The 23,229-nt window shown below is 35.3% G+C and overlaps 1 protein-coding gene and 1 long non-coding RNA gene across 6 annotated transcripts in view; both read left to right on the top strand.

Annotated features, from left to right (window-relative positions):
- The window catches only part of Stk3 (serine/threonine kinase 3), a 318,102-nt gene that overhangs the window by 199,320 nt on the left and 95,553 nt on the right, over positions 1 to 23,229 (top strand). The gene's annotated exons all lie outside the window — the stretch shown is intronic.
- On the top strand, positions 2 to 21,569 carry LOC134477932 (uncharacterized). Its single transcript, XR_010050244.1, has 2 exons — positions 2 to 1,962; positions 3,141 to 21,569. It is a non-coding gene; the product is annotated as an uncharacterized LOC134477932 (long non-coding RNA).

The raw sequence follows: 23,229 nt of genomic DNA, 5'->3' as shown, positions 1-23,229 counted from the left end.
TTCTCAAAAAGTTAATTTTTTATCTTCTGGGCCTTTTTTTAATAATTTTGTTTCTTAAAATACATTAATAGTACTGTTTTATTGCACAAATATGTTTTTTCATTAAATCTTTAAAATTATATTGTGCTTATATAAATATTTGTCATTTTTTTTCTGATAATCTGAAAAATTTGTGATTAGTGAGGAGCAAGCATGGTGATGAAAACCTATGGTCTTAGTACTTGAGAGGCTAAGGTAGACAGAGAATTCAAGACCAGCCTAGGAAACATAGTGAGATGGGGGTGTGTGGGGGGGGTTAATGATTAGTGAAATGTAATTTTGATACTGAAAGATGGCACATATCTAGCATCTAGTTAATGCTCTTTATTGAATGAAGAGCATTTTTTTTTTTTTTTTTTTTTTGAGATGAGAACTCACTATGTAGCATAGGCTGGTCTACAATTTGAGGCAGTCCTGCCTGTGCCTCTCAAGGACTGAGATTGTAAGCATGCACCACAAAGCCCAGGTTAATGTTGTCTTAAAGTTGGATAACTTTTTGTTATATGTTTTGGAACTTTTTTTTTTGGGGGGGGGGTCTTTTTCCTTTTTTATCGGTACCGGGGATCGAACTCACGACTGCCTGCTTGCAAGGCAGGTGCTTATGCTACTGAGCGAAACCCCCAACCCCTGGAACTTTTTAAACTGGTCACCAAGTATTCTATGAAAATGACAAAATAGCAACTATTAGTGACAATATGGAGAAATTGAAGCTTTTGTTTTTCTTAACGGGAGTGTAAAATGGTACAGCATGTTTGGAAAATAGTTTGGTAGTATCCTCAAAAGTTAAACATAAATTTGGTATGTGATCTGCTCCTGGGTACATATAGATGGTGCTCAATTTGTGATGGTTCAACTTAATGATTTTTCACCTTCACATAGGTAGGAAAAAGTACCCATAAAACCATCTAGCTTTTCATTTTCAGTACAATATTACTGAATTATCTGTGATGCACAATAAACTATTATAAAATTGTCTGTGATTTTGCACAGCTATAGGTTAATCTAAGTGTTCCAAGCATTGAAAAGCTAGGCTAAGCTGATCTATGAAGTTCAATTGGTTCAACGTGTTAAAAACCTACATTTAAAGTGAGAATAATTAGGTTAGATCTTTAGAAAGTAGGACTGTGAAAATGTTTTGGACATATTTAAAAATCATGCATATTTTTACGTTTTTATTCTTTCAATAAGTCTTTGTCCTCTGGAGTAAAACTAGTATTTCTAAGTAAAAATATTATGTTGTTTGTTATTTTTAACTGAAATTATAAGAAAAAATTTAAGGTCTTAGCAGAGTCACACATTGAACAGTATTCACAGTTTGCTTTGCTCTTAGGCAACAGCTTTCATTTTAAGTTGATCATTTGTCCTCAATATAGAATATATGTATATATCCACATATAGATACAAGCATAAGAATGATGAAATATGCAGAATAGATCTGAAGTACCTGTAGCTATCATATAAGTACAATACATTTATTGCCATTCATTGAAATAAACAGACTTTTAAATCAGTAGTCATTCTCAGGTGTGTACATAGTGAGTTGATATGGTTCGTTATTTTGGAATTGATGTGCAAATTTGTCTGACTTGGATTAATGTATAGTTGTTATAGCTTAGTATTAGAATGCCCCAGGAGTCTCATGTGTTTAGAGGTGGGTTTAGTAATTGGATCATGGAGCAGGGGGTCTGTGTTTATCAGTGAATTGATCCATTTATTGAGTTCATAACAAAATATGTTGTTTAGGGGATGGGGCAGATTATAAGAGGTATGTCTTTAGGAATTGCCTCTGTGGCATTATTTTCTTCTTCCCTTTTCTCTCTGTTCTTGGCTTCCATGGGTTGAGCAGCATTCCTTCACCAACTCCTTCTACTATGCTGTGTCTGCCTTGGGGCCAGATTACCATGAACTGAATACCCTAAAACTGTGAGTCATATTAAACTTCCCTTCATTTAAGCTGTGGATGTTAGTTATCTTGTCCTAATGCCAGAAAACTGGCTAATGCAGTAGTTTTAAAATAAAATAGCAAATTTCTTATAGAACCACACTTTAGAAAGCCAATTATGTCATTAAATTGATACTTCTTCCCTCTATAAATCAGAATTTTGACAAAACTTAGTTATTTTTGACTAAGTCAACATAACAAGTAACATAAAAACGAGAGGTATACAGGTCATTTTCTTGTTACCATTGAGATTAATTTACCTGTAGCAGTCAAGATGTAAGCTTGCAGTTTGTTAATTTATTATTTTATAAGCAGTATTCATTCTCACATAATATATAATTAGTTGGTGATTTTAAAGAGAATGTTTATTTGCCAATATGCCTTATTTAAATGCTGTACCAGCATTTGAATGACTGTTTAAATTACACTGTAAAAGAGGTAGTGTATGCTGCTTTCAATTAAAAAAAAAGGCAAACACCCTACACAAGGCACAGTGTATGATTATTTAAAAGTGGAATGGATGTTGTTAAATCGAATTCATAAGATAAGGCACAGAATGCACCATTGACAAGCAGTAGTTTTTAAAGTAGATTAAAAGATTGATAGAGTTTATAGGCTTTGTCGTTGGAGCTCAGACATTTCCCTTATGGATCACAATGTTAAGTAAAATATGGGAAGCCAAATGGTTGTAGAATCTTACATTAAGTGAAATGCTAAACAAAACCTGGAACACTTCTTTACGTTAGGTTATATGAGATCTTTTCACTTTTATGCATGTATCAGGCCTTTTATGTCCACTTTTAAATAAAGAAATGTTATTTATCATATTTCATATTAACTTGGTTATAACTCAGAAAACCCATAAACAAAAATTTTATTAATTGTCCTTAAGATTATTTCTGAGAGCTTCTATGTTTGGAAAAGAAATGGGAACTTTCTGTCAACTTCTTTATGGTCTACACTTTAAGGTTTACAGGGTGTGGTCCTTAATGTCTGAAGAATACAATGTCTCTTTTAAATTTGATTTTGTGACCAAGTAATTCTCTGCATGGGTGTGCGAAGAAACACCAGGGTGCTGCTACCTCTCCTCTACAGATAGGGCCTTCACGGTAAATGTTTCTCAGAAGCTTTCCGTTTCTCTCTTACTTCTGTTGAATAGGGAGCTTCAAACGAGTCTGTTCATCAAGAACCTTTTGAACTAGATAAAGAATACAACAACCAAGAATCAACCCAAGTCATTCCAGAAATCTCTAACGTACTAGCTGGCTAAAGAAGTGGTAGAACTGTTGAAGAGCGGAACACACTATGCTTGTTGGTATTAGTATGTACATAACACATACTAATTCTTTTTATTGCCTTCCCTACCTCTCCATTCTTCCCACTTTGTCCATCTTTTTGTCTTTCTCTTTGTCTGACTCTTCCATGGGCAAAAGATCTGTCTCCCTAGTTTTATTTTGCTCTGTATTTATATTTTGGGTTTCTCACACACATGAAACCATGTAATATTTAAGTTATTTAATCTGATTTATGTCATTGAAAATTATTGTGTCAAGGTATATTCATTTTCTTAAAGTGACTTATTGATAGACCTATAGGCCACTTCTAGCAGCAGTAAATTGTGCTGCTATAAACATAGGTGTGCATGTATCATTCTAATATCATGTCTTTACCACTTTTGAGAAGATACCTAGAAAGGGAAGGCTGGGTCAAATGGAGTTTCTAGTTTTAGTTTGTGAGACATCGCTTTACTGATATCCATAGTGATTGCACTAGTATACATTCGCACAACAGTGTAGAAATCCCCCAGCACCCTCACCAGCATTTGTTATTCTTTTGATTTCTTAATGATGCCATTCTTTGTGCAATAAGATGGAATCTTAGTGTTGTTTTAATTTTCATTCTCTAATGGCCAGAGATGTTTTTTACATGTATTTTTTTGGCCATTTGTATGGCCAAAAATGTATGAAAAATGTTGGCTCAATTAAGTTGCTCATTGGGTTTTTTATTTGGAAATGGGAGTGTGTGCTAATTTTTTTTTGAGTTATTTTTACATTCCCAATATTAGTTCTCTGTATGAGAAACAGCCGGCAAAGTTTTTTCTCACCCTGTAGGTTACTTCTTTTGTTGTTGGTTTTTTCCTTTGCCATGCAGAAGCTTTTTAATTTAGTATGATTCCATTTGTTGATTTTTAGTATTATTTATTGTGAAATCAGTCTTCTGTTCAGAAAGTTATTACTCATACCTATGTCTTTTTATCTTCCAACAGATTAAGTATTTGTGTTTTGACATTGGTTCTTTTATTTATTTTGATTTTAATTTACTGAATGGTGAATGATGAAGTTCTAGATTGAATCTTCTGCATGTGAATAGCTAGTTTTCCTAGCAACATTTGTTAAAGATACTATCTTTCTTTCAGCATAAGTTTTTGGCTGCTTGGTCAAAGATAAGGTAACTAAATGTACCTGTAGTTGTATTGCTCCTGTGATGGTGAACCTTTGAGAGCTTTCAAAACAGACAACTGGCTGTAGCATGCATACTATAGGTTCATTACTATTGTTCAGATGATCTATATGTCTTTTTATACTAACACCATGCTGTTTTTATCACTGTAGCTTTGTAGTATACCTTGAAATTCTTTTAAGTGTTTAGAAACAAATTTTAAATGACAAAGTTGTTTGGAAGAGTTAGTAAAGATTTTTTCAACTTAAAAAAATTTTTTTAGAAGAAAATTTATTTATTTCCATTCCTTCTTAGACTTAGGAGCAAGTGTTTATTTTTGGGATAAATTGATCACAAATTAAAATCTGTTAAAAGACTTCAATTGTTGTTTCTCATTTTGCTGTGTAATTAAATCATACTATAAAAATTTCTACTTGATGTTTGTATATTTATGACTATATAACTGCAGTTCATAAACATTATATTATGGCATTATTCTTTTTTGTGATTTCTGAAACTAATAATTGTCTCAGTTTTTACTATTGCTATTAATTTTCTGTGTACTTATCAGTAATTTATTTTCAAATTGTATCTTCTCATACTCTCTGAGGACCTTTAAGTACTTTAAGTCCAAACACTAGTTATCAATTTGTTCTTTTTATTGATTTAATTCTCTTTTAAGCCCCTTATCTTCCTTTAACATGAAATTGCAGTTTGGGAGTCTTATGCAACTATCATCTTCAGACTTCCCTTCAACACATTCCTGAGAATTTACTTTTTTCTCTTCAGTAAGTGATCTCAGTCTCCTGGATTATGTGTTTGGCTTTCTTGTTTTACCTCTTTATTTGGATGGATCATATCTCCTGGTTTTCGGACACTAGTGTTTCCAGACTTTGGGTGTATAACCATGTTTCTATTTCACTTTTAACCTTGATTAATTCTGAAGTTCTAGATTGGAAATAATGTTCCCTTAAAGTTTTGAAAGGCGTTGCTGCATTTTATTGCTCAGCAGTAATATTCATGTGAATGCAGATGCTATTCTGATTTCCAATACTTTGAAAATTTGTATCTTCACATCCTCTGCTGTTTAAAATTTTCATGGTGGTATGCCTTGGTATAGATGTTTTTATAATTTTTAAAAAAAATTTTTTTTATTTTAAAGACATTAAGACAAAAGAGGACATAACAAAGCAGATCAGAAAGAACAATTTAAGCAACACAATATTTCACCACAAGATAACCTGATATAATTTAACTACCAGAATGTCTCTTTCTTTGAAATAGTTGAGCATACCTCCATATACAATAGTATCAAATACAACAAAATAGTATAAAACCATTCAAGAGAATGAAAGTATTACAGGGCATTTGGAACCAAATAACAGACAATGAACAATGGCTACTTTATTATCTCTTTGTCCATAAAAAATTGTTTATACTATCACAGATAATAAAATCCAATAAGATACAGCATGATAGAACCAATGGAAACAAAAGAACAAAAGCATGGTAGAACTTCAGAGCAAGATGATATTAAATCAGCACTGGCTGTTATAATGTCTTGTTTTCCTCAAAATTCTTTTGCATTTATTTAAATATGTTCTGTGGGCTACTATTTGGTCTATTTTAGAGAATGTGCCATGTACTGCTGAAAAGAATGTATATTCTGATGTTGTTGGATGGCACACTCTGTATATTTCTACCAAGTCCACTTGTTCACATATGTGATTCAGTTCTGTTATTTCTTCGCTGATTTTCTGTCTGGTTGATCTGTCCCTTGGTGTCAATGATGTGTTAAGGTCTTCTGTTATAATTGTGTTATTGCTTATTTGATTTTTCATTTCTGTTAATACTTGCTTTGTATAACTGGGTGCTCCCAAATTGGTGCATATATATTTAAGATTGTTATCTCTTCCTCTTGAAGTTTTCCCCTAACCAGTATGTAATGACCTTCTTTATCTCTTAGGATCATTCTTGGTTTGAAGTTCACATTGTCTGCAAACAGAATAGCTACCCCTGCTTTTTGGGGGGTTCCTGTTGCATGAAGTATTGTTTTCCATCTTTCGACTTTCAGTCTGTGAGTTTCTTTCTGGGTTATATAGGTTTCTTGTAGACAACATATGGTTGAATATTGTTTCTTGATCCATTCTGCCAGTCTTATTATTTTAATTGTGAATTGAGACCATTTACATTGATGGTTATAACTGTTATATATTGGTTCATTGTTGACATGTTATCTTTCTGCTGTTTCATCTTTATCTTTCCATTCTTTTTAATTGTCTGCCTTGTTCAGTGGCTTTTTCTAAGTGTATCTAAACTGTCTTTCAGTATTCTTTGCAGGGTTGGTTTGGTGATCATGACGTTCTTCCACTGTTCTCTGTCATGGAAATATCTTATTTTTCCATCCATTTTGAAGGACAGTTTTCAGGATACATCAGTCTAGGTTGGAAATCATTTTCCTTTAGGATCTGAAATATTTCACTCCATGCTCTTCTTGACTTCATTGTTTGTGCTGAGAAGTCTGCTGTGATTTTGATAGGTTTTCCTTTATAGGTATTCTATCTTTTGTCTCTAACCGCTTTTAATATTGTATTCTTTTGTTGGGTAACTGGGAAGGTGATTATTATATGTCTGGGTGTAGTTTTATTTTGGTTATGGCTATTTGGAGTTATATATGCTTCACTAACCCTAATGTCAGTTTCCATTCTTATGTTTGGAAAATTTCCAGCCATTACTTCTGTAAATAGCGTCTTGGTATCATTTGTGTTATCCCTTCTTTTTCATTTATTCCTATCAATCTTATGTTGTTTTTCTTTGCATCATCTTGCAGCTGTTGAATTGTTATTTCCCGATTCTTTGTTATTTTTAAAAGATCTTTCCTGTTTACTAGCTGCAATCTTGTCTTTGAGGTCTGAAATTCTATGTTCACTTTCATTGAGGTGGTTTTGACAACTTTCAATGAAATTTTTGATTTCCTGTGTATCTCTCTGAATCTGCTTCATGTATTGTTTGTTTCTTGTATTGTTCATCCAGTGATTGTATCTTTTTGTTTTGTTATTGTAATTTTTTAACTGTGTCTTCTTAGATGTGGTTAGCATCTCTTTTATTACTTTTATCATTTCTTCTTTTACCTGGGAGATTATTTCTAATTTGAGTTCCTTTAAAGTTTCCCGGAGTTGCTTCTTTATTTCAGTTGCTATTATTTCAGGTGTATGGCATGTATTTTTTTTTCTATGTACATGGCTCCTAGTCTTTCTTGGAATGGGCTGGAGGTTTGAAATTGCATTTTGGTCTTTTGTTTTGTCACTTTCCTATATTACCATGTTTCAAGTGATGTTCCAAAGCTTCCTCTGGGCATGTTGGAAATCCTCTCCTATTCCCTCAGCTCCTGGGACTGAATGGAGGTTGCTGAGTGTGGTCCAGTCCAGCTCATAGGACCTCCCATGCCACCTCCAGTGTGTCAGGAGGCTGTTTGAGCATTTAACTCACTGTGAATGATGGTCCAAAGGTCTCCCTGGGCAAGCACCAATATGCTGGAACTCACTTCATGTGCCCTCAACTCCCCTGATTAAAAAAGTCTCTGGACATGGTCTTTTCAGGCTGCAAAACCTCCCAAGCCTAGTCTAGTGTGCCTGGAAGCTTGGCGGGTCCTTGACAACTGTGAACGATGATCTTAAACTCTCCAGGGATCTGAGCTGATTTGCAGGAACTCACCTCTGGTAGCCCTGTTCCCTGGATTGAAGGAACGTCACTGAGCATGGCCCAGCAGTCTGGAAACCTGCAGAGCCCAGTCTAGTGTGGCTGGAAGTTGGGCAGGTCCTTAACCCTGGGAGTGATGATCTTAAACTGTCCTGGGGCCCCCTGCCGCAGGTGTGCAGGAACTCATCTCTGGCAGCCCAGGTCCCTGGATTGAAAGAAGGTCACTGGGTGTGGCCCAGGCAATCTGGAAACCTACAGAGCCCAGTCTAGTGTGACTGGAAGCTGGGTAGGTTCTAACCGCTGGGAGCGATGATCTGAAACTCTCTGCCGCTGCCGCCCCCCCCCCCACCCGGGTGCAGCAACTCACCTCCAGCAACCCAGTTTCCCATATTGAATTAAGGTCACTGGTTGTTTTTATAATTCATTATATGGAGTGTCTTCAATCTAGAAATACTGTTCAGTTCTGTTATTTTTTTCTGTTTCTGAGTAATTTTCATTTTTCTTGTGAAATGCCTTTGTTTGTTGGAATTTTTAGATTAATCTTTTAGTGATCTTTTTTTGAGTGGGTTCTCTTTTTTTATTTTTTGTCCATTTTAGGAAATCTCCTGGTTTCATCTTCTAACTTTTTTATATTTTTCTGTGTCAAGTATTTAATTTCCAAGATACCCTTCTCTTCCTTATGATTGTGAAATTTTCGTGATAATTTTGAATTTTCTTTTGCTGTTGCTTTGTTCCTTCTTCCTTACGTTGGTTATTGATTTCTGACTTTTTCCTTTGTGAACTGTCTTCGTATGTCTAGTGATTATATTTGAGAGAAACACTAAAATTGTCCTCTTAAAGTTATGTTGGTAAGAGCAGAACCAGTCAACTAACAGATTTCACTGGAAAAGATGGTAGGGCACATTTCCCTAGGGAAAGAATTTGCTAGCTTTTTATAGCTGTTGCTGCTTTTTTTTTTTTTTTTTTTTTTGCATGCTTAAGTATTAGATGTTTTTTGCTCTGCTGAGTTAGTTACTACTTAATTAACTTTTTTTTCTAAATTTCACATTTTTTTACTTCTACTGTTTGTTGTTGTCTCTCCTCCATGCTGCTTGTCTTTATAGGTTTATCCTTCTGTTTGTCTTTATTCTAGGTTTTAAAACATTTTTAGGAAAAATAGGGCTCAACTCATGAATTCTATTTTCCTTTTTAATAAAAGTGTTTACCTTTGAGTTTTACATATTGACTTGGTAAAAGGATGAGTCTTGGTATGATCTATTTATAAAAATTTATGAAATACTCCATATATTTTGGGAATTTAAAAAGTCCTTCAGTATCGACCAATTATCAGTATTCAAAAAAATATAGTTTAATTTATTCTGTCAAATTGTAAATGAAAGCAATCCAAGCAGTGAAGGAAAGACTTCTGAAAGGTATCATAAGAAATCAGTGCAACTAAGACAGTTTATACCAGAAGGATAGTTAATAAAAACATAAGTAAAGAATATTGCTCTTTCATGTCAGTGGGTCCTTTTATGAAATAATTTTCTAGATGATAGAGCAAATGTATAGCCTGCGGATGCCACCCTTCTCAGTCTAACATGAGAACAGTTTTAAAGTGAAGCCACTCATATCTCCTTGAGTCTATGCTTGTTTGCCTTGCCAGCTCTGTCTGTGAAGGCAGGGTTGCAACTTCTTTCATTTGGAACTCATTTTGGTTACTTTGAAACTTGCTGCTCCTTTTTTTTGGGGGGGGGGTGTCTAATTTGGGGAATTTTATTATAGCTGTTTTGACTCTAGACCTTGAATTAGTCCTTATCTAGTAATTGTGCTAACATGCCAAAGAACATGTTTGACATTGGACCATTGAAAAATTTTATGAAGCTAAGTTTTGAGACAATTAATATCATATTCTTTCCCTGATCTCAAAATTCCAGAACTGTGAAATTTACCATTGAGTTGCTATATTATAAGAGAAACTGTATTTACCTTTGATATCCACTATTAATCCTTGGGCTAGTTGTGGCTCCTGCTTTTCCATTAAGCAAAATCTTTTAGAAAATTCATGAGTTATACCAACATCAACTTAACATTTTTCCAAATTTAATTTTCTGCTGTACTACAGTTGGAGGAAAATTAGTGGCCTAAAATTAAATTGATGCTTCCATCAACCTTTAGTATAACTTTAAAAAAGTAAATAGTATACGATAACCATTTCAAAATATTATTTTAAAGTGTTAGTGCCGTACACCTGTGCCCTTAGTAACATTAATAAACGTTTTATTTTAAAATTCTGAAAAGTATAGAACATTATTACAAATATCGCTTTTTGATTTTGGTTTTTATACTTGTTACAGAAAAGTCTTGTCTGGAGAATATATTTTGACAAATTGACATGTTGTGATAGGTGCTAGGATAATTGTATAAGTTTTTAAAGTTAAAATTGCAAGCAGATTTCTGCAGCAGATTAATCCCAATATAAAAAGATTTGTGTGAATTTCAGCATTGATAAGTATGACATATATTTTATTTGGACATTTCTCAGCAGTGATACAAATTTGATGCTAGGTAAACTGTATTAAATGGTAAGAAAGTATATTATATTGGATATTAATGGGAGACATTTCTAAATCTTTTGTGTGAGTTTATTAAATGATATACCTATACTTGTTCATGTTTACTGTACATATCTGGCTGAATTGAATAATGACAGGGATTTTACTAACAGTTCTTTTTTTTTAAATTTTATTTAAGGAGAAAAGAAAAAAAAAGCAGAGAAAGGGTACAAGTTATACAGATTTACAGAAAAAAAATAAACAGTAGGAAATCACTAGTTAATGGATTACATATTATCATCTTAGAAATAATTGTTCAAGTCACAAAATTAAAGCTTGTAAAGTGGACATTCCAGCAATGATACTGCAAACAGTTCTGTTCAATGATCCAATAAAACTCTGTGATATCATTTCCTATCTTATGCACTTAAATATACATGCAGTTATATAGTTTAGAGCACTTTCTTTTCCTCTGTTTTGTACAATGACTATTACACATTTTGGGTTTCATTGCTCCCACAGTTCTTATTACTTTTTTGGAAGAGAGTAAAACCAAATGTGACATAACAGAACAGAATCGGTCAAGTCAAAAGGGTGGACATAATAGATAATGTAAAAACATAATACAAGGTGATCAACAATGGTTACCATAATGCCTCCCGCTATCTCTAATAGAATTGCCTATATCATTAGTTATAATACAATTGAACAAAACACTAAAGAATAAAACCGACAAAACCAAAACCTTGGAGACATTGTAGGTCTTCAAAAGTAGATAAAAGTCAACGAGAATGGGCGTTATAATGAATCTCATTATCTTCACAGCTGATGCCTAAACGTTCGAACCTGGTACTATCCAGCAAAACAGAATAGGGGAACATCAGTCAAAAACAAGATGGTGAGAGTAATACAGGGCTTTAAATCGAGATAATGGAAAGTCAAAGTGGGTTACTATAATATAACCTGCTATTTTTTTCCTTTAATTAAAAGGATAAAAATAAAAAAGTAAATAATGGAGTGGAGATTGAGATAAAAGAGGGCATAACAGCGAAACAGTGCAGATCAAAACATAACCATTTAAGCAGAATAGTGTTTCACCACCAGATAATCCTGACCTAAAAGTAGTCACCATATTGTCTCTTTCCTTGAAATCCTTGAGTACAACTTCGTATACTGTAGCATTAAGTATATCAAAACAATGTAAAACCATTTAAGAGAATGACAGCATTACAGAGTATTTAGAATCGACTAACAGAAAATGAACAATGGTTTCTGTATAATCTCCTTGTCTTTAAAAAGTTTTTGCTTATACTATCGTCCATAATAAAATCCAATAAGATACAACCTATTTAGACCATTGGAGACAGAAGAACAAAAGCTAGATGAGACTTCAAAACAAGATGATACTAAATCAGTATTACCTATTAAGATGTCATTTTCTCCAAAATAGATGTTCCTATCATCCAATCTTCTCTGCCTCATTTCTGTTGAGCTCTTTTTCTGTCAGTAGCTGTCAGTTTGTCTTCTTCATTTTGTTCTCTGCTCCATTCGTTGTGGCCTCCCCGCCACTATTTCTGGATTCTTTGTATTTTTCTTTTTTTAGAATATCCTGCAATACTCTCTGTAGAGTTGAATTGGTGGTTGCAAATTCCCCCAGTTCCTCTTTATCCTGGAAGCACCTTGTTTTTCCATCAATTTCCAGGGACAGTTGTGCAGGATATCTCAATCTTGGCTGGAGATTATTATCTTTCAAAGCTTGAATTATTTCCTCCGACGCTCTTTGTGATTTGATGGTTTGTGAAGAGAAATCTGCTGTAATTCTGATGGGTGTTCCCTTGTAAGTGGTCTGTTTCTTGTCTCTGACAGCTTTTAATATTCTGTTCTTGTACTGAATTTCTGGAATTTTTATTATTATATGCCTGGGTGTTGCTCTGTTTGGGTTGTAGGTAGCTGGGGTCCTGTATGCCTCATACATCTGAGTATCTTTACCTTTGGCTAAATTAGGAAAATTCTCCTGGATTATTTCTGTGAGTAGCTTTTGTAGTTCACTTGTTTGTGTCCCTACTTCTTCTTTTATATTCTTAATCCTTAAGTTATGGCTCCTCTTATCATCTTCTTGTCTTTGTATTATTGCTGTTTGTTTCTTTGTTATTTTTAAGAAGTTTTTCATTTCATTCTCCCATATTACAAGTCTGCCCTCCAGTTCAGATAGTCTGTCCTTAGTTTCTTTCAAGCTGTTATGCAAGTCTTCGATAGACTTCTTAGTTTCTTGGTAGTCCCTTTGAACCTGCTTCACGTATTCTATGCTTTCTCGGTTTTTTTTTTTTTTTTTATTTAAGAGGAAAAAGAGAAAAAACACAAAACAAACCAAAGCGGTGTAAGGGTACACGTAATACAGAACTACAAAAAAACAAAACAAAACAAACAAACAAAAAAAAACATAACAGTAAGAAATCACCTGTTAGTATATTACATATTATCATCTTGAAAATAGTTCCTCAAATCACAGTATTAAAGAATACAAGGTGGACATTCAAACAGGTAGACTGCAAACAGCTGTGTTCAATGATCCAAAAACATTGATACAGTCAGCTATTTAACACCCCTAAACACACTTGCTGTTATAATCCCTTAGAGCTCTTTCTTTTTTTTTTTTTTCCCCTCTCTTTTTTACAACAAAATTCACACACTTTGGATTTCATTACTCCTTAGTGCTTATTACTTTTTTTTTGGGGGGGGGGGAGAAGCTTTCTCGGTTTTCTCCATCAAACAATTCTCCCCTCTTTTTCTGTTCTTCCATTCCACCATCTGTTTTTTCTTGGGTGGTGCTTAGCATTTCTCTAACTATTTTGCATACTTCTAGCTTCAGGTCATTGATAACTTCATTCCTGAATTGATCTATGAGGCTCTCTATATGGCACTTTATGTCTATTGGTGCGGTGTCCGCTATTGCCTGTTTCTCAGAATTGGGGGCCGAGGAGCCTTTCTTGTTGCTGCCTCTTCCCATATTCTCTGTTCCTTATATATGCAAGCTTGTATAGGAGACCCAGCTTCTCTCCCTGTCAGCCACAGGCTGATCGAATTGCGCCGGCTAGGTGTTCCCGCCCACCACAGCGCACCAGGGAGTTACGGACCAGGCAGCCTACGGAGGGCCCGCCCCTCCCGGCCACCGTCAGGCTCTGGGATCTGGGTTGGGCCAGCCTACCGGGTCTGCCAGCAGTGTCACGCAGGCCAGGCACTTTTCACCAATCCCGCCCGAGAGGGGTATGTGTGACTGGAGTCGCCACCGCGCCCTGCTCCCGCAGGACTGCCCAGGTCCAGAAAGTCCTCCGCCGGAGTCAAACTGTGGTAGAGTGTCAGTTTCTCTCACTCACCTCACCACAAGTCAGTGCACGCCTCCATGCCCATCCTGTTTTGGACTCTGTTCACAGATTCCCGTTCTCAGAGCTTCCGCGCGTCTCTCTCCTTGCCGAGCCGCTGTAGAGGCAGTCGCCGCGCGGCGGGAAACCCAAATCGCGGCTTCCAATGGCGCGGGGTCCAGCCTCCACACTGAGGCTTTTCTGTTCCTGTTTTAGCACCAGGACTGCATTCCAAGTTGGTTTCTCTCAGCCCAGTTTGTTCCTGAGTCAGCAGAGCATATCTCCACCTGCTTATGTCTCCTTACTCCGCACCCTTCCTGACTTCTGAACCAAGCCATTCAGAGATCCTCCGTAGTATCTGTTATCTGTCCGCCATGTTCTCCCGGCTAACAGTTTGTTCTTTCTGTTCAACACAACTTTTCTTTCTTTCTTTTTTTTTTTTTTTTTTTTTTTGGTTTTTTTGAGACAGAGTCTTGCTATGCAGTTCAGGCTGCCCTTGAGCTAACTTTGTGACCCAGGCTGGTCTCAAACTCATAATGATCCTCCTACTTCAACCTCTTGAGTGCTGGGATTATAGGCATAAACCACCAGGCCTGGCTACAATACAACTTTAAAATACAACATTTGATTATTATCAAGGAGCATTTATAGTGATATTGTAAATAGTTTAAAACAAATCTATATCAATTATCCCTGCCAAATAAGACTTTAAAATGCAGACTACAGGATGCTAGTTGAAAATATGCACTTAAGTGCAGTGATTTTTTTTTAAACATGTACATACTAAAATTTACTGTTTTAAAATTATCTATTCTGACAAGAGATTACAAAAAATTTATGATTAAATAATGGGATGAAGAGTTCTTGTCAGTACAGAAATTAAAAACAGGAATCACTAGTGCTCTTTCACTGCATGTTTGAACCATTGTTGACTTTTGGAAAACAACAATAACAGTGTTTACTTTTTACTGGGAAATTTAGCATTCAACAATTATGAATTGAAATCCAGGTATCAGAAATTTTGAAAGCTCCCTAGGATTGTGGTATAGTTAGAATGATACTGATTGACCTATGTGTTCTAGGATAGGGCCCAGACATGACCAAACACTACTAAATACTTGCTTAAATTAAAAAGTGAAGGATTGCCTCAATTTTATTTTTCTTTAAATTAACTTTTTCTTTTGAATAGTTTTACATTTACAGAACAATTGCAAAAATAGTAGTTTCCATATATTGTACATGACATTCAGTTTTCCCTATTGTTGATTTATTAGTATGGTACATTTGTCCTATTAAAAAACTGGTTTTGATAGATTGTAAAGTCCCAATGCTACACAGATTTTCTTAGCTTTTACTTAATGCCCTTTTTCTGTTTCAGAATTTTCTAGGATACCACACTACGTTTAGCTGTCATGCACTCATAGACTCCTCTTGATGTCGCAAGTTTTCACATGGTCTGTTTTTGATGACCTAGAGAGTTGAACACTGGTTAGATATTTTGTAGAATGTCTCTTATTTGACATTTGGCTGGTTGTTGTAGTTGTTATTTTTCTTACAGTGAGAGTGGGATTTGTTTGTTTTGGGGGAGAAGACACAGAGAGGAAGTTCATCCAATCATATTAAAATATTTTGTTTGAAAATGATTTTTCACTGTTGATGTTAACCATGATCACCTAGCTGAGATATTTTTAAATGGTAACTTTACTGTTTTCATTTTTCCATACGGTGTATAATCATAGAGAAAATCATAGAAATCATAGCCCACACTTAAGTAATGGCAAAAGAGTATCATAATTTTTTTAGAATTCTACACAGGAGGTTGTCTGATTGACTGATTTATTATTTAGTCACTTGTATCAATATAGACTTTTTTCGCCTCAGATTTTTCAGATTTGGCCAATGGTTTATCTCTTTCAGTTCATACCTTTGTCTCTGTTTTTGTTTTCTTTTTTTACATACCTCCTTACTGTAAGATATTTAAGGTTCATCTTGTATATTTCCTGCTTTAGATCTAGAATTTGGCATTTAGTTCTTTTACTGGAGTCTTGTATTAAAAACCAAGATTGGACCCTAAGTGTACTTGTTGCCTCTGCATTAGGTTATTGCCTCTATTGCTGTCAGTTTAGCAAGGAGACCTATGTGTTTATACTAACTTAATATGTACATACACATGAATGTGCATATGTATTCATCTGTATGTTTAATAAGCTAAGTATGACTTCATACTGATGTTTCTGACTCTCCTTCCTTACCACCATAGATCATTCTAGCTGTTTCCTTTTGTTTCTTTATAACCTGAAAAACTCAGCTCCTACCCTATCATTTACTGCATTTTCTTCAGAATTACTAGCTCATATATCCATAGGGAACAGCATTATTCACTACTTGGGATTTATTGTTTGTTTTTGTCTCGATTTTTAAAAAAATTCTTTTTATATTTTGGATACAAGATCCTTCTAAGCATGTGCTTGGCCAATATTTTCTCCCAGTTTATTTCTTGTCTTTTTCCAGTTTATGTCTTTTCTTTTAGAACAGAAGATTTTAGTGTAACTTATAAGCTACTTTTTTAATGGGTCATTCTTCAGGTGTCTGTAATCATCGCCAAATTCAAGAGTATACAGATTTTTCTTCTATGCTTTCTTCTGGAAATTTGGTTTTGTATGCTATATTAAGGTCTGTGACATATTTTGAATTAGTTTTTGTGAAAACTTTAAAATGTGTAGCCTGGCCTGACCTCCCCTCCCCTTCTGTTAATAAATGTCTAGTTGTTTCAGCACCTTTGTGTAAAAAACCTTTTGCCTGTCCATATAATCATTTGTATTATTTTTGTCAGTATTTGCTAATTAGCTTATTGCAATTCTATTGGGGTGGAACTTGTTAGAACAAAATGCCATCTTACTGGTATTTCGTTTTCCAATCTGTTAACAGGTAATGGTGCTTATTTTGTTTAGATTTTCCTTTATCAGATCCTATGCATATTCTTATATGTTAGACTAAAGTGTGTAATTTTTGGTGCTGTTGAAAAACTTTTTTAAAAATTCTACTCCCAGTTATTTATTACTGGCATATATTACAGCAGTTGACTATTATATGTAACCTTTCTAATTGTTTCTTTACCGTACTCATGTGTTACTCCCAGGACATTTTTTGTAAATTCTTGAAAATTTTTATACAAAGGAATATCATCTAAACTATAGGTCCATTTCTTCCTGTGTAGTAATCATTAATATATTTCTGTATCTTCACTATATTTCTCTTCCTTTCTTCTCTCCTTCCTTTCTTTCTTCAACAGGATCTCATTATGTTGTCCAGGGCGGTCTCAAAATCCTGGACTCACATGATCTTTCAGGTAGCTAGGACTGTGGAGGAGCACCAGTATGCTCAGCTCTCGATACGTTTCTGTTTCAGAGGATGTATTTTTCTTCTGTTCATAAATATTGGTGTAGAAGAAAGATAAGATATGGTATTTACCTGCAAGAAGATTCCATGCTAGTGAGGCAACAAGTAAATGGTTGCCAGTCTTGATTCAACATAACAAACACTATGATTATCTCAAGACATACATAGAGCAATGATAGCCAACCTTTTATAGCTTTCAGTAATACAACCAGTACCCTGGAGCATGCATGCCATAGGTTTACCGACACTGGCATGCAGAACAAGAATCGTTTTATTGCTTTATTTTCTAACTTTTCACCTCTCTTCAGAAGACCCCTTTTCTGCTTCATTCTTCAGTCAACCACATTGTCCTTTTTACGGCTTTCCCCTTAGGAAATATATTTCTCTTTTGGCCACTGAATTATTAAAAAAACTCAACAAATCATTCACAACCAAACTTTTTGATACAACAGTTAATTAAGCCTTTGTTCTTTCACTTTGCATACACAGTTGCCATCTCTTATATACCTGAAATACTCTCCATCGGCACTGTCTGCATGGTGACGTTGTGAGTAGGATGAGATTTACTTTTTTTTTTAATTTAAAGAAAGATTAAACTAAACAGAAAATAGGTAGAAATAGTACATACATTCAGAGAAAAAAAAGAGTAAGAAATCACTAGTTGATGTTGTCGTTTTACAAATAGTTGTTCAAGGTACAAAAATGGAACATGTAAAGTGGGAATTCAAACAGCGAGACTGCAAACAGTTCTGTTCAACTGTCCAACAAAAACTTGGTAACATGGTTGTCAATCCTATACATTTAAACATACATGCAGTTATCCATATCTTCATTTATATTTAGATTAAACAAACTAAAGCAGGTTAAAATCATTTTGAACAACGAATAATAGTATCGTTGGATTTCACTTCATGACACTCCATGATCAGCACTGGGTACTATAGTGTCTTCTTTTTAAAACTGAATTTAAAGAAAGACTAAAAACAACAGAAAACGGGTAGAAATAATACGTAATTTCAAAGAAAAATAAACAGTAAGAAATCACTAGTTGATGATTACAGATTGTCTTCTTACAAATAGTTATTTAAGATACTAAATTGGAGCATATAAAGTGGGGATTCAAACAGTGAGATTGCAACCAGTACTGTTCAACTATCCAACAAAAATTAGAAATATGGTTATCAGTCCTCTACACTGAAACACCTATGCAGTTACCCATATCCTCAATTACGTTGAATTTCAATAAACCCAAGCAGGCTAATATCACTCTGAACAAAAAAATAACACTATTGCTGGGTTTCACATTATGACACTCCAGGATCAGCACTGGGTATTTTAGTGTCTCTTTTTCTTCAAAGCATCTGTTCATTTCATCAATTGTCATAAGATCAGTTCTCATAACTGTTTATAAATTCTACACATGCATGGGTCTTAACATGTATTTTTTTTTTTAATTTTGAAAGTAGCAAATATGCCACAGTGCAAGACAGAACAAAGCCAATCGAGACAATGCAGTGAAATTGGTACAGGATTTCACAGTAGGATACAGGGATAGTAGTACTAAGTACTATGGTATATCTCTTTAATTTAACAATAGCTATCCAGTCAATTACATATTATAAAATCAAACCAAAAACAGAACATTGTAAAACCAATTGAGAATATTGAGTAGAGCAAAAGAAATATAACAAAAAGTAAAAACAACCTATACCTTCAAACAGAAGATAGAAAGAAATCCCCCATATTTGCTATACTGCATATGGTCATCCTCCCAAGAGATGTTGAAATATCTATCCCCAGTAGGTAAGGGGGGAGGGGTAGGTGGGAGAAGGGTGCTTGATTTTCAGCTCACGTGGAAGTTGACTCACAGGTAATGGTTCTCCAGGCCCAAGCTGCAGGTGCTTATCAAGAGGGCAGGTGAATAAGCTGCCTGAGACCCTCCATGGCCGGAGCTCTGGAGCTCTGTTCTCCTTCTGGCCTGCGTTGCAGACGTTTACCAAGAGGGCGGGTGAATAAGCTGCCTGAATCCCTCCATGGCCAGAACTCTCTAGGATGAGATTTACTTTAACAGTGATTTAATTTGAGGAGTCTGTCATTCAGGTCACTCTGTGTAACAGGCAGTTTAATATGTAGATCTGAATTGCAAGGGAGAACTCTATCAGTATTTTTTGCAGTTAGTGGTTTAAAAAGAGAGCTTAGGAGATTACTCAGAAAATTATAGAGGAAAGCCTGTGTGACTTCTCTTTCCTGGATGTTGTAACCTTTCATGATGTCTTCCAGGCTGCAGCTGGGCCAGTATTCCTGTGAACGCCCATGCTGTGCTCCTTCAGCTCTTTGAGAATATTTATCTCACTGTCTGTACCTAGTTTTTAACCTTCCTTATTGAACTATACATGTCTCAAGGACAAAGACTGTATCTTAGCACACTGGCACATAGCATTTAATATAAAAATATTAATTTGGTAAATATGAGTCAAGCAAAGATGGTGGATAAATAACAGCAGGCTACAGAGGCTCCCTGAGATAGTCAACTTAGAATTCAATATAATACAGTGTGGGGAGTCCCGAACAGAGGGAGATGAATTCTCTCGTCCCAAGAAAAACTAAGGTGAGAAGAAGCAATCAAACAAAGTCCCTGTGCCTACTACTGGAACAGCTAAAGGTTCAGTGCTTCTGCTGCAGTGCCCAAACTCGTGTGGCAGTGACTTACCGAGCCATCCAAAATCCTGCCACTTAAAATCACTGGAAACGCAGTCACTCTGAGGTCGGGGGTCGGCAAGCCAAATGGAGAACTAAGGTAGCAAGACTTCAGTCAGTTGTTCCCTTCCCGAACGGGATTGGTGGAATGAGCTTGGTCTGGGTCATTCGACCTGGCTGAGACCCAATAGGTTATCTGAAATGAATTCCCTACAGCAGTGGCACACACTAACACAGTGAAGGCCTCAGCAGGTTGACTGATCTGAAGGGGAGGGCCCAGCATATGCTGCCCCTGTTTGCAACTCACTAGCACACTGCAGTGGGAGGGGTCACCTAGCCACTGTGCTTCAGAAGAGTTGTAACCAACAAAGAAAGAAACTGGGGCCTCCTGGAAGAAACAAAAAAGATGGGAAGAGGAAGCAACAAGAAAATGTTCCCAGGTCCCAACCCTGAGAACATTGACCCAGGACAGGTAAATACAAAGGAGAATGAGGACAGCAAACATGCAGTATCAGACACAGCACCAGTGGACATAAAGAGATATCTTCAGGACCTCATAGATGAGTTAAAAAGGGAAATATTTAGCCAAGTAAAGCAAGATATAAGAAGATTAATAAAAGAGTTGCTAAGCACCCCTCAAGAAGACAGAGATGGAAGAATGGAGAAACTCAAACAAAAGAGAACCATTTGATGAAGAATATAAAGAAAATATAGAGTACATGAAGCAGATTCAAAAAGATTACTAGGAAATTAAAAACTCTATGGAAAGATACAAAACTGTTTGAAAGAAACTAAGGATAGATTTTCCAAACTGGAGGACAGGTTTGCAGTGTGGGATTATGAAAAGAAAAACTTTTTAAAAATAACAAGGAAACAAGAGGATCTATAACTAAATGTGAATGAAGAAGCAGGGGTACAAACAAAGGAACTACAAAGGTTATTCACAGAAATAATTAAGGAAAACTTCCCAAACATAGGAAAAGGAAATGATATTCAGATATATGAGGCATACAGAACTCTAGCCAGCTACAACCAAAACAGAGCTACATCCAGGCATGTAATAATCAAAATCCCAGAAATTCAATATAAGAACAGAATATTAAAAGCTGTTAGAGACAAGAAACAGATCACCTATAAAGGAAGGCCCATCAGAATCACAGCAGACTTCTCGATACAAACCGTTAAGTCAAGAAAGGCCTGGAGCAAAATATTCCAAGCCCTGAAAGAAAATAACCTCCAGCCCAGATTGATATACCCTGAAAAACTGTCTCTAGAAATTAAGAAACAAGAGAAACACGATGCTTCCAAGACAAAGAGGAACTTGGGAAATTTGCGACCACCAATCCAGCTCTACAGAGAATACTGCATGACATGCTAGAGAGAGAGAGAAGTACTAGGATTCCAGGAAGAGTGGCAGAGAGGCCTCAACGAATGGAGCAGAAAACAGAATGAAGAAGAAAAGCAGACAATGGATGGCAAAAAAACATAACAGAAATGAGGCAGAGAAGATTGGTTATAATCTTTAATATAGATGGCTTTGGTACACTAAATTAAAAGAAAAAAGAATCACACGTAGAATAGATCAGGAGGTAGGGTCCACTGAGATGCTATTTATAGGAAATATAATTAACATGAAAAAGAGTACATGAACTGAAAATCAAATTGAGAAAACAATGCTCTATGTGACAGAGAACCAGAGAGTAGTAGGGGCAACTAGACCAGTATTTGTGGATTGGTTGGAAAGACAGGCTTTAATAGGTAAAGGAATACAGTTAGAGATCAAGTCTAGGAGAGAAAAGGTTCAAAACCACCTAGGTAAATAGCAGATTGCCCCCACCCAATTTAAAACCAAGGGTCTTGGTGAGACCCAAAAATACACAGTGTACCTTGGGGAAAGTGAAAAGGGAGGGAGAGTCTTAAAAAAGTTGGCAGAAGATATTGTTAATAGTTATCAGGATTTAAAACCCACATTACTTGCACCATTCTGCTTAGATAGATTTTATTCTGTCCCAGTTTGTCTACTAGTATTAGATTTGAGGACACAGATAACTATCCCCAAAACATCAGGATATAGCACAGAAATCATCTTTAATTTCCTATTAACTCAATCTGGAGCCCTGTATGACTTACACTGTTTTATCATGACTGATCTTACTTAAATCTGGTTTGTTTGATTGCTGTTTGGTATCGACAGATTTTATTCAAAACTGATATGATTGATAGTATCAAGTCTGAGAGTGTAGACAACTACACTGAAGATGACAAGACTCACTATGATACACATTCTGGTTTGATTACTGCCTGTTGTTGAAGTTTTATACTATATGCAAAGTTGTGTTTTTATTAATACTGTTATGTACTGATATATTCAATTATACTATGTCTGATGATGTAGCCAATTCTATTGAAAATAACAAGAGACAACACAGGAACTATGGTACAACTCCTTGTACCATGGTCTTATATGTCTTTTTCATTTCATGTGTTTGTAGGAATATGCTTTGTTTTTTCTTGCTTTGTTTTGTTTCTCCCTCTAATATAGAGAGGATAGAAATACATGTTAAGACTCATGCATATGTAGAACCTATAAACATTTTATGAGAACTGATTTTATGACACATGATGAAATGAACAAATATTTTGAAGAAAAAGAGACACTAAAATACCCAGTGCTGACCCTGGAGTGTCATAATGTGAAACCCAGCAATAATATTATTCTTTGTTCAGAATGATATTAGCCAGCTTGGGTTTGTTCAATCTCAACATAATTGAAGATATGGATAACTGCATGTATGTTTATGTGTGTAGGATTGATCACCATATTTTTAAGTTTTTGTTGGATAGTTGAACAGAACTGGTTGCAGTCTCGCTGTTTGAATCCCCACTTTATATGCTCCACTTTAGTATCTTGAATAACTATTCGTAAGAGGACAATCTGTAATTATCAACTAGTGATTTCTTACTGTTTATTTTTTTCTTTGAAAGTATGTATTATTTCTACCCATTTTCTGTTTTGTGTAGTCTTTCTTTAAATAAAATTAAAAACAAAACAAAACAAAACACTGCAGTACCCAGTGCCGATCCCAGAGTGTTATGATGTGAAATCCAGCAATAGTATTAT

The sequence above is a fragment of the Cavia porcellus genome, unplaced genomic scaffold, assembly GCF_034190915.1.
Source record: "Cavia porcellus strain 051 isolate PalLab524CR breed Dunkin Hartley unplaced genomic scaffold, mCavPor4.1 scaffold_10, whole genome shotgun sequence".
In the NCBI taxonomy this organism is placed as follows: Eukaryota; Metazoa; Chordata; class Mammalia; order Rodentia; family Caviidae; genus Cavia; species Cavia porcellus.
Note: the sequence above shows the minus strand (reverse complement) of the source record. Positions and strands in the feature narration are given on the sequence as shown.